The sequence below is a fragment of the Gymnoscopelus microlampas genome (genome assembly GCF_963454915.1).
Source record: "Gymnoscopelus microlampas genome assembly, chromosome: 20".
Lineage (NCBI taxonomy): Eukaryota > Metazoa > Chordata > Actinopteri > Myctophiformes > Myctophidae > Gymnoscopelus > Gymnoscopelus microlampas.
Window position 1 is genome coordinate 25,889,863 of NC_139957.1, and position 13,242 is coordinate 25,903,104.

Genomic DNA, 13,242 nt, shown 5'->3' on the forward strand with positions numbered 1-13,242 from the left:
GTGCTGCACTTAGTACCACCGCGAGGGCATCAGTAACCTTGTAGATTATTACAGTCAAGAGACAAAGTGAATCCATTTATTGCCTTCAATATTAAGCACCGACATGACTCACATTTATTCCTTTCCTGATGCATCTTTGACCGTCGCTGACAAGTCTGTAGAGCTGGTGCAGAGGCGTCAGCCTGAAAATGGACAATGCCAGTGTAGTGATTAAAACGCATCAAATAAAATGTCGTAAAATATTATAAACGTGCAATCAAAGGTTCATGACTGTTTAATAATTTATTTTTTTATTAAACATAATAAATACAATAATAAAAATAATAAAAAATAAACTACTAACAAGCAAATAGTAAACTTTTCCCACAATTATACACAGGAACTTTAAACTCTTGCATACGAACACCAATGTTCGTATACAAACTTGACATGCAGGGGAAAGTGGTCGTGTAATACAACACCTCTGAGTGCATCAACTCAATGATGTATTTGCTGTACAACACAGTAAACACTCTACTATACTGTACTGCAGTGGTTCTCAACCTGTGGGTCCACATGATTTTGGGGGGGTCTCCAGATGACAGTGAAGTGACAATTTAAGGACTTTTAAGACCTTTGAAATACCTTAAAAAAACATAAAACATAGAACATAAAAAAAGACCATTACTGCATCAAAAGTAATCAACAAACTACACTATGAAAAATGGTCAAACATTGGCCAAATTGTCAAATAATATAAGAAAGAGGCAAAAGTTTTGAAAATTGCCGATCTACAAGCTCACAACGCCTCGCAGCAAGGCGTTGTGAGCTTGTAGATCGGCGTTGTGAGCCTGTAGATCTGCTATTTTCACATTATTTATCTGCGGAACTGAGTCAAACTAAATGTAGTGCCTCAACTCTTACAATTCCAAGTGCTTGTCAGGTCGGGGGGTCCCCAGTTCAAATATGATTATTTTGCGGGGTCACGGCCTGAAAAGGTTGAGAACCACTGCACTACTGTACCACCACACCCACTCTGTCATGATTCCAGCTGGAGATAGAGCCTGTTAGGACATGTTGGGAAAGACCCAGAGAAATGTGGATGGTTAACATTCCGCACCGCAGACACACACACCTACAGAACACCCCCCCCCCCCCCCCCCCCCCCCCCACACACACACACACACACACACACACAAAGAGGACATGCTATACAAATGTGCAACTATGCATTGGTGTGGCACCACTCACATATACTTTGTTTATGTGAGTTTAACTGAGTAACTTGATGAGTCATCTCTATCCACTGTGCTTGGTCTGCTGTGTGGAATGAGAGTCGCCTCCGTGTTCCCTGTCTCTGCATTACAGCGACTGACACTCGTACAACAGTTAATTACAGTCTTACACAGAGCTTAAAGTCATAATGAAAACCTCGACGACGCAACATAATGGCAATATTAACCAGTCTGCCACACACACACACACACACACACACACACACACACACACACACACACACACACTACACACACACACACACACACACACACACACACACACACACACACACACACACACACACACACACACACACACACACACACACACACACACACACACACACACACACACACACACACACACAGGCGAACGCAGTGTAATTGATTTCTGACACTCACAAGGACACTCACACTCTCTCTTATTGTAAGTCATGTCTCCAGCCAAAGCAACTTTACAAGCCTGCAGAGGAATCTATTCTCGCCCAGAAGACAGGTTCATAATGCTCATATTTCAACCTCAGCACATCTTGAAAAGAGCGCGACTGAATGGGTGTTCCACACTGCTGAACCCAGCCGAGCGTCTTCTCCGCCTGCCTGGGTTGGCATCCCACAGTTACTGCTTGAACTGTGCTGGGAAAAGGCATACAGCGGCACATAAGACGGAACACTATCTTCACACAAAGGCCCACTCATTTCATCTCAATAAAATTAAGTCTGCCGGAGGGATAAGATTGGAGTGCACCGGCGTTCATTATATTGCATCGAAAAATGGGTACAAGTTCACTAGTGTTGCCGCTCAGTGACTGGATCAAACTCTGCATAGCCCGCAGAGCTGCTGAAGTGTATCAGTGACGCCCTACTGTCCTGCTTCACCCGTCCAATTTTGCAGAGCTACAGGGTATCACCTTGCCAGAATCAGGAGAGGCGGAGGGGCAGTAAATTACATGAACAGCGTGGACATTTTCGCTTTGTTCTTTTTAACAGGGCTTCCTTTTAGGTCCTTTATTTTGCAATTGAACACATCAGAGGTTGTATCAGTGGTCCCCCGTGTCTCCTCATCACAGCCCCCCAGCTTACCCAGGTACCAGTATGCATACTACAACCTCTTGGGGCCGCAACTATCGATTATTTTCTTAGCGATTATTCTATCGATTACATTTTTTATTAATCGAATAATCAAGAAGCATGTTTTTCTATTAATTGCCATAATAATTGTTTAAAATAAATAAATGCAGTTGTTCCCCTTGCTCTTAAAGGGCCAAGCAGCTCTCTCACGTTGCTTTGGCTCATTTAGGTCACATCACAGGAAGCTAATGGGCATTAAATGCTAAATGCCGTCTGCTTTGACCCCTTCAGGAACCCTCCAATCCTCATTAAGAAAGATGAGAGTCTGTTAAGGAATGGTGGCAATGGCAAATATAATGTCCTGCAGTGACAGCGCAGCCACACACACACACACACACACACATACAGGCAACCACGCACGCACACACGCACACACACAGTACACACTTGCAATAATGTCCATGCCTACACAGTGGTCATTTATAACATTTGTAACTAAGAGTTATGGGTCCATTTGGTTACATTTGTACACTCAGGGTTAATGCACAGCATCTAACAACGATGCGAGTAACAGCTGCTCATGCAAGTAATGGAGTGAACTGTGAAATGAACAGGAAGGTAGATAGCCAGTGAGGTTATCAGAGGCATGAATGCATGACTGGACCAGACCTACTGGAAAAGTACGCTCAGCCAGACATAAGTTGAACCTCCCTCCCAGCTTGTTTCTCTCTCTCTCTCTCTCTCTCTCTCTCTCTCTCTCTCTCTCTCTCTCTCTCTCTCTCTCTCTCTCTCTCTCTCTCTCTCTCTCTCTGTGTGTCTGGATATGAAAATAAAAGAGCTGAAAAACAATGTATTCTGAGCAGAAACTGTACTGATGGTAATAATCTGACCCCCTTTCTTTGGGTGTAATGAGCAATTGATCATTTTGTCACCGTGGGCGCCCCTACAAACACAAAGAAATAAATGGCCTCATGTTCACTTTGTTTCCCCCAGCCATAGAGCACAGGTTATAACATCATGCTCTACTTCCCTACAGAAGATAGCATCTGCCGCAGATGAAGCCATGTTATTTTATTTTATTTTTCACTTCAGATGGTTTTTGATTCTCTTTCCCATTGTGAAAGATCTCCTTGCCAGCGTGTGCCGAAGTTGATACTGATCTTACATGTTAGTTGGCCATTTTGCTCCATGGTTGTCCGCTCACTCTGTGTGGGTTCTTTCTTCTCAGCCCACAGATGTGTGTCGAGAAGATTACAGAGATTCTGGCTTTTGCTAAAATAGCCTCTGCTCCAAATCCAAGGTAAGGAATTTGCTGATCCTGTTTGTGTCATGTCTCACTGTAGGTTTTCCTTCCTTCCGATAGATGTGTGATGGAGTGCAGGGGAATTATATCTGTGTGTACAGGCAGCAGGCATGTACTCTAATCTGTGAGGGTATTATACACACAATCCAAACGGAGTGGAGAGGAAAAACAACTTATAGAACACAAGACCGGTATAGAAATGTTCCCAATGCCTTCCTTAGTAGCCCCTTCAGTTTGCTACTACAACCCTAACATTAGTCCAGTGAGTGTCAAGCATTCCTAGACACTACCGTTGTCCACCGCCAGTGCAACGGCTGCACTCCTAGAAGGGGTGAAATAGCTTTCCCTTATCCTTGGCCTAATCCTTACCCCCCCTTGCAATTGGACTCCTGGGGGTCACCCCTGCAGGGGACCATGGTCATTGAGCTTGTGTGTGTGTGTGTGTGTGTGTGTGTGTGTGTGTGTGTGTGTGTGTGTGTGTGTGTGTGTGTGTGTGTGTGTGTGTGTGTGTGTGTGTGTGTGTATGTGTGGGGGGTGGGGGGGGGGAGTTATTATTAGCCTAGCTAGCTCAACCTCCACGACAGCTGTGACTGCCCTGCAAGCGTGTAATAAAACCCTGGTGACAAACACATGAATGCAATTTTGCCCGACATGCACCAAAATGTACATTTGCTCTAACTCGTGCACGCAACACCATCACAATAGCAATGTGCAAATAAGTTCTATAAATGCACACTTGGCCACACATATGCCCGGGTCTGGCGCCACACCGGCTGCTGGAGCAGCATGAGCTCTCATCTAAGAACGGAAGAGGACTTTTCCAAAGCTGGCTCTATGGAGCTCAAGTTTGTCCTTGTGGGTTTCCGTCTCGCCATGTCGCAGTGGTGGCAGGCCAACAAAGGCTTTTGTGCGGCGGTGAGCTGAGCAGCAAAGGCTACACAAACGGTGGCATTCTGTTGACGGTGACGAAAAAGGAGATTGAGAAAAGTAGAAGAGGACTAAGACAGATGAAGAATATGAGGTAGAAGGAGAAGAAAGACACTCATGGCAAATGCTTCCGTGAGGGAGAATGTCTTGGCGTGAAAGAGGCCGCAGGCAAACTCACAGACAGACTGGCATTCGAGGATGAATCCTAGAAGGAGGGAGACAGAAGACGTGAGAGATGGAAAGGGTGAGCGAGCGTGCGGCTGCATTTGGATGGATGGATCATGGATGGATGGATGGATGGATGGATGGAGGGAAGGGAGCTGTTACCTGGTGGAGAGAGAGCTGTCTGTTGCTGGCCAGCCAAGAGATTTAGGGGCAGTCAGCTGCAGAGAGCGGGAACAGTGAAACAGGAAAAGGAAGAACTGCAGGGAACCTAAGACCCTGCAGTTACATCTCGTCTCTGTATCGCCAAAATACTGAGTAAAATTGAGGTGACAACTGGCACTTTAATGACATCACCACACTCTTTTATCAGAACAAACAAGCTGTGAGCGTCCCAGTTTGTTTGTACCATCACCCTACTTGGAAAATCACATCACTCGTCTATGTGGGTCACGCTTAATATAATAAAAATTGTATGGGGTGTGGCGTGTCGTAATACAGTCCTGTGTAGGAGTCGTTAAGTATTCAGGAAGTCTCTTCCACGCTCTGGGCACCATGCATTTTCTCTCTTCTCTGTTCTCTCTTCTATCTCTCTTCTCATTTCTTCTCATTTCGATTCCCTCTTCCTCACCTTTCCTCTCCCTTCCTCTCTTCCATTCCAGAAGTCTCAAAAGGCAGATTGTTAGAAGCAGCAATGAGACGGGGGATTGTGCTGTGCAACCGAAATAAATGTCCCCCTGGGAACGATTCGTCTTGTTCAAGTCTGCCTGGCAGAGGCCACACTCAACCTGGGTGCCGCTGAGCATGTGCGAGACAGGACAGCACAATGGAGATTTATCTATCTCCCTCTCCACACGCCAGGTGTCTGTTTCGCAGGCTTAATTCAAGAGCAGGGGTGGAAATAATGTAAACACTTTCAAAGGGAAGCTCATATTCTGTTTTCCTTGCACAGTGCCCCTGTAAAGCACCTCTTAAATATTACAGTTTTTCACAATTGTTAACACACGTTTCTCAAAACAATTACGGCTTTCTCAAAACTGCACACCAAAACTGCAAATCTCACACACAACATGCTAAACCCTACTCTCCCTTTGCAAAATGACACTTTGCCATCAAATCTTTTAACTGTTCACAAAATGGAACTCGTGTTTTCATTTGGTACACACAGCCATATTTTCAAATGACACACACAACATGCGAAACCCTACTCTCCCTTTGCAAAATGACACTTTGCCATCAAATCTTTTAACTGTTCACAAAATGGAACTCGTGTTTTCATTTGGTACACACAGCCATATTTTCAAATGACACACACATACCATTCATTGAGTACACACAACTAAGCATGTGCTGCACTCTACCAAGCATTTACAACACACTGCAGGGAAAAATTTAAAACACAATCATATAAATGGAACACACCATAAATGACAATGACTATGGAGAATGAACCATTTCTCCTTTTGTAACATGACTCAGTGTAGGCCTACTTTTTTCATAGTCAAACATAAAACAAAACACAAATATGCAGCCAAAAATGTTTTATTTCTCTACATGATTTAGGCATCATGCCTCCGGTTCATGTCTGGCCAGAGGGCCATCCACATCATAGGCAATGTTCTCCCTGTCCAAGCAGCGTTGGAAGAAACGCCTCGAGTGGCGCATGAAGCCCTGACAGACCTCAACAGTGACTAGGGCCGCGATCGATTTTCACGATTTTTGTATAATGATATTTTTCGATTTTGAATTGGAAAAAAACATATTTTACTAATCGAGAATCGTTTGTTTTGAAAAAAACGGAAAAGAATCGGGATCGTGACCCCAACAATCGGAATCGAATCGAATCGTGAGATAGCAGAAGATTCACACCCTAACAGTGACGTTGCCACAAGCCTCCTCCATGACCTGGAGAAGTGGGACCCGGCTCTGTGGGTTCCGTTCATATACCTTCCACCTCCAAGCTCAAAAGAACTCCTCAATGGGATTCAGGAAAGGAGAATAAGGTCAAAGGTACAGAACGGAAACATATGGGTGGTCCTGGAACCACTCACGCACTGGAGCAGCCCGGTGGTGCAAATTGCTCACCAGACCTGAATGTTTAGAGATTTGACTATTTGTGTGTTGCAGATTGATGCTTTGAGATTTTACGTGAGAAGTGTGTGCAACAACTGAACATTGTGTAGTGTTTGGACAACAAGGTGTGTTGTAGATTGATGCTTTGAGATTTTATGTGAGAAGTGTGTGCAACAACTGAACATTGTGTGTAGTGTTTGGACAACAAGGTGATAATGTAATTGACATCAGAGTGTAAAGAAGGTAACTCAGAGTCTAATGCAGATAAGGGAGTGTGAAGTAGTGCCAAATTGGGTGGAGCGATTAATACATGAAGTTAAGGTTGTGAAAATTGTGCCGAATTTTCGCTTTTTGTGTGTTAACAATTGTGAAAAACTGTAATAAAGGCAGATGCCGCCACAGTCCCTGCACAGTAAAATCCTCAGTGTTAATTTAACTCAGAAGAGTGTACATGTCCTGGTTTTCCATGCACCTGAATGTTTAGATTCTGTGGGGCTTTCTGTTATCTGCGACCGGCAGCGTGTCTTGAGTCAGTGTGTGTGTGTGTGTGTGTGTGTGTGTGTGTGTGTGTGTGTGTGTGTGTGTGTGTGTGTGTGTGTGTGTGTGTGTGTGTGTGTGTGTGTGTGTGTGTGTGTGTGTGTGTGTGTGTGTGTGTGCGCGCGCGCGCGCCTATGGACGTGAGTTTAGATCTCAGAGGAGACCACAACACAAGATCAATCCTCCCCTGAAAGGATGTGATCAATGCAGATCTCTCTCTATCTCTCTCGCTTGCTCTCCTCACTCTGCTCCTCTTCCTCATCTTCCTCTCCCGCAGGTCTTATCACTCACTCACACACACACACACACACACACACACACACACACACACACACACACACACACACACACACACACACACACACACACACACACACACACACACACACACACACACACACACACACACACACACACACACATTCAAGTGAGTAAACAAACACGTGTATCTGCACAACAAGCAGAAATGGATTCACGCTGTAGGACAGATGTATCATTGGCTGGTCTTCTCTAAGCTGTATTGACACTGGAGTGCTCTCCACAAGGGACAGAGGATGGGAGGGGCAGCAGATGAAAGTTATTCTCACTGTTTGTCCTCAGCCTGTAACCCCTATTGTAGGTTGTTACAGGCAGAATGTGCGTGAGCATGCTTGTGTATGTTGTGTATGTCTACATGCACGTATGTGTGTTCCTACAGGTTGTTATTGGTTGTGTGTGATTTCCTCCTGTTGATTGATGATTGGCAGGTTAGGGTTGGGGGTGGGCGGGGTTGTCCTATCAGTACTTTTTATCAAGGGCTGGCTGCAGCTGTCCTCATCCCTCCATCCATCTACAACCCCCCCCCCCCCCACCGGGTAACAACAGACAGACATGTGGATTGGCAGGATGCAGCCATTTCCTCACCAGATCACCAGACTGCTGGAGTTAAGTGTGGCGTCCAAGGTGACCTTGAACAGTGACTAGCTGTGCTGGTTAACCACTTGAACCCCGGCATCCATATTGTGGGGGGAACATTCATCAAAATTAGCCGATCTACGAGCTTGTAGATTGGCTATTTTTGACAAAGAGATTTGGTGTAGACGGACTAAATCGGTCCAGGTACAGAGACAACTCAGGTCCAGTTTACTACTACTGTCTATGGTTAAAGCAGAGTGGATTATGGGACACCCTGCATACGTCACATCAAATTGAACGTGTGTGTGTGTGTGTGTGTGTGTGTGTGTGTGTGTGTGTGTGTGTGTGTGTGTGTGTGTCTGTGTGTGTGTGTGTGTGTGTGTGTGTGTGTGTGTGTGTGTGTGTGTGTGTGTGTGTGTGTGTGTGTGTGTGTGTGTGTGTGTGCGCGCGTGCGTGTGTGATTATTCACATGCCACACCTGAATATTCCACCTAACCAGTAACACTCATAACACTGCACTCATTGTATGTTTAACCAGTAGGCCAGCTCAGCGTGCAGCATGTCTCATACACAGCCTCGCTATCAGACAGACCCAGCACAAACGGATTCCCTAAACTGATAAAAATAGTATATTCAAAAGTGCTGCTTGCTTTGCATTGCGCATTTGTTTCTGCTTCTCAGCAGGTTTTATATCCCCACGCTCGCACTCCAGCGCCACAGCCAAGTACAATGAATAACTTGCAAAACTTTGCGGGAAGCAACGGTGTTCCTGTTCTCTGCCACACCTCAGCGGTGTGAAGTCTGTCTGCGGCTGTTGCCCCGGCTTTGATTAAAGTTGGGGGGGGTGACGGGGGCGACGGGGGCAGGGGCTCCATCCATCATGTGATATCTGTCGCCTTCCTGCTGACTGGATTACAGATCTAATCCACAACACCACCAAAGTAAACACACGAGGTGTGTGTGTGTGTGTGTGTGTGTGTGTTACATGCAGCAATCTTCCCAAAACTGAGTGATTACAGTGTTAACTGTGAATTTTGACATTAACTGGCACGTGACAAAATGTACATTATACTCTAAATCGCTGGCTAGCACACATGGAACGCATTCTAGTAACCATGTTCATACGGCCACCACATGCTGAGTGCTGACACACACATACACACGCACACACACACACACAAAAAACAATTTTATGTCGTACCTTTGATAGAAGCTGTACTGAAAAAAGATATATTAGGTATTTCTCTGTATGTGCTAGATGTATGCTGTGGTCGCCAGAGGGACATTTATTTCTGTTGTGCTGTGCTCACACCTTCCTCAAAATGTAAATGACCCAGATTCTGCTAGCACTTTTTCTCCCCATAGTCCCAACACTAGTAACTCAAAAGGAAAAAAGGAAAATCTGTTGTTGTGTTTGTTTGTATGTATGTACGGGTCTTATCAGAGCCTGTGGGGGGTGGTGGGTGGGGGGGGCTCAGTTCTCCTCTGACAGAGCAACAGCTCTTATCACAGACAGCCTTGCCTCACCACAGTAACCAGCTCAAACTTTGCTTGCTTGTAGCTGGCTACCGGCCCCAGGGGCAGTATAGTGCTACAGGGGGCCCTACACTGAGGGCCCTATTGTTTCTGCCAGTTAACAGTGAGCTGAGAACCCTGGGTGCTCTCCAATCATACAGCTTCAGTGAGCTAACAGCCTCTCTTCAAAAGGAGCTAAACGCATGTTCATTAATTATCTGGATCCCTGTTAATTGGATTAATTGTTGAATAGAAACCCGTGTTATTAAAAATGACGAAAACACAAGGGCTGGGGGATCAATGGAGGGATTAATATCTTCGCCGCTCACTCCCAGGCTGTCAAGAGACATACACACACACGTGCCTGTACGTACGTACTTTCACACACACACACACACACACACACACACACACACACACACACACACACACACACACACACACACACACACACACACACACACACACACACACACACACACACACACACACACACACACACACACACACACACACACACACACACACACACACACACAGCAATGGCATGTGACCCGTCTCAGAAAAATCTGTGCTCGGCAAGGTGCAAATTACCATGCGCGCTGATAGAGATAAGAAGCAAACCCATTTTCAAAGCTTGGAATAAATGCCAGATACTTTTTGATGCCAAAAATCTGTGGCTTTTCCCGTCCCTTGTATTCAACGAAGGAGGATATGAGTTTAAAAAAAGAAAATAATATAAAGCAAACATCATGAACGATTTCGACATGAAAAAGACTTGAGTTCTCAATTCCTCTGCTGATCTCTTCATTGTTATCTACCAACATCATTTATCAGAATTGAATCTTTTATCAATGGTATCCTTGAGAGAACACACTGATATTGGTGGTAGGTTTTTGTAACCACCTGTATTCTTATGGTGATCGTGCTATTGACATGGAATTATGCAAAAACATATATATGTTTCCATATTATTCTCATTCAGGAACACATAATCCTGACAAATTGGAAACAAAAGCTTCACAAAAACAAATCAAGGTTCATAGATACAAGCTGGTAGTAACATACAGACGGAAGAGGTTTTGAACAAGTTTGAACAATTCATTTCAGTTCATAAAATGTATGTACAAGATGGAGATAAAGGTTATTCACTATGATAATGTTACTTAGAGTTGAATTTGACAAGTAATGATCTTTGTTTAATGTAAGAATTCTGGTTCCATGTAACATTTTGCTCTACTTAAATAGGTACCATACTGACTTAAAGTCGGATAATTAAAAGGTTAAAAGGTTAATTAAAGGTGCCGTAAGTGATTTATTTTGGTTAAAACAAAGTTTTAGTTATAAGGTTAAAGCTCTATATTCTGATAGTAATCATTGCTATAGTGTTTGTTCAGTAACAGGGGTCTCCTCATCGCTCCAACTCTTAAGTACATTTTCAGGTGGGTCACCAATTTCATCCAATCAGGAGAGAATCCATTTATCAGTTTAACATTTAATCTAATTTTGTCTGCTTTTTTTTGTTTTCATCACTTCCAATTTCACTTGTTTATCCTTTATCCAGTGTGAGTTCTTTCTCCTGATTGGATGAAATTGGTATTGTGACCTGAAAATGTATTTTATGTTTGTTAAAGAGCTGGAGAGACAGTGAGACCCCTGACTGAACAAACACACTTGACTATACCAATGATTACTTTGGGAATATAGAGCTATTTAACACTTATTTTAACAAAAAATATCACTTCCACCCTTTAACTAAAAATAAATGGTAATTTGTTTTATGAGGGGAAGTTTTTGTTCATTTTCCCACTCATCTTAAATCAGTGAGTTAATCTAATCAGGCTTTCGGTATCTGACATGACATCAGGGCAATAGTACTTTAATTTCCTCAAAACCAGGTGGTGCATGTTGAAGTTAGCTCTTGTTTAGGAACCAAATATGCTCTGTCTTAATTATGAGGTGACCACCATGATGGTGGTTATGACTGCAACACTGATTTCCATACTAATAGAGCTATATGCAGCCTTTGGCTGAAGGGTAGGGAAACAGCTTCCAGTCACTGGCCATAGTGCTGTGTGGGTTGTTAAGGCAACCATATCTGTCTTCTTGTTATATAGTCCCGAGGGCCTTGTCACCTACCGTGATCCTCCTAAATGCTGTTATCTGAGCTCAAGCTCATTGCATGCATTTGTGCACGTTCATGCCTGGGTTTATGTGCAGATTTGACTCTCTCTCTCTCTCTCTCGCTCTCTTTCTCATGTGTGTATAGTACATGCACATATATTGTGATATTGAGAAGCTGGGTGAAAACTAGCCAGTTATCCAAGGACAGCCGCACTTTTATGAAAGTAACAAAATAATAATAATATAATAATAATAATAAACTTTATTTATAAAGCGCTTTTCGAAAACAGTGTTTACAAAGTGCTTTACAGTGTCATGATAAAAAACATCCATAGGGATAAACAACAATTGTCAATTTTAAAAATCAAAAATCAAACCAAAATATAAACATATATATATATACATAAATACATTGAAAGTAACACATTTGAGACAACCAGTGTGGAGGATAATGACACTGACCGACAATTGCTCAATTATATTAAGAATATTCCATGTTGCATTTGTTTCATGTATTTAACAAACATCCCATACTGAGCATATGAGATGTGTCTTAATATTCTTTGGCCAGGACTGCCATGGGCCGAAGTGAAGCCAAAAGGTCATGGTACAGCTGTTGGATATTCATGCAAACAGACCGGGGGGACTACTTCCACAAAGACATGAGCGGACAAATTGAGGTCTCAGAATTAGCCGGGCCCCTCTCAGCCAACAGCTGTTAAAATCAAAGCGAGCCAGTCGTGGTGCACCCTAGGCCGGGTGTGTGGGACTGAAGGTGGTAATCAGTCGGTGTGAGTGCGTTCCCATTGATCATGGTGTTAATCTTCAGAGGATATTAGGAGAGGTCTTCCCAAGGACAGGACAATGAGAGGGCTTCATTGATTAATTGCAACATTGATCAATGGGTCCAAAGACACATAAGATTTACCTTTTTAACAGGGACCTGTGTAACAATATGCATGTGATACTGAATAGACAAGGTAATCCATTTTCATTTCAGCACCATCAATCAGCCTACTAGTCAGCCTATGGAAAGAAACAAGAGATTGCTGTACACCCAGGAGCACTTATTGACTGCTTGGATCTCACAACTGGTTAATAATATCATTTTTACATGAGTGGGCGCTAGGGAATAACAGTAAACGTGTGGAACCCTATGTGTGATCACACCTCTGTTTAGGAGGTCTACTACATGCATTCCTGTGCACTGCACACAATTGGTCCTAATCTCTGTAGATCATTTAACCAATGGTCGCTATTGGCACTTCACCGCCCTCATGGCTCAGCACTGTGTCCCTATTGGTGCTCTCCTCGATGCCATGAAAGCCCTGCTGGCCAATGGGCGCCGAGTAGGACGGAGCCGTTCAGCAGAATACTCTCTGG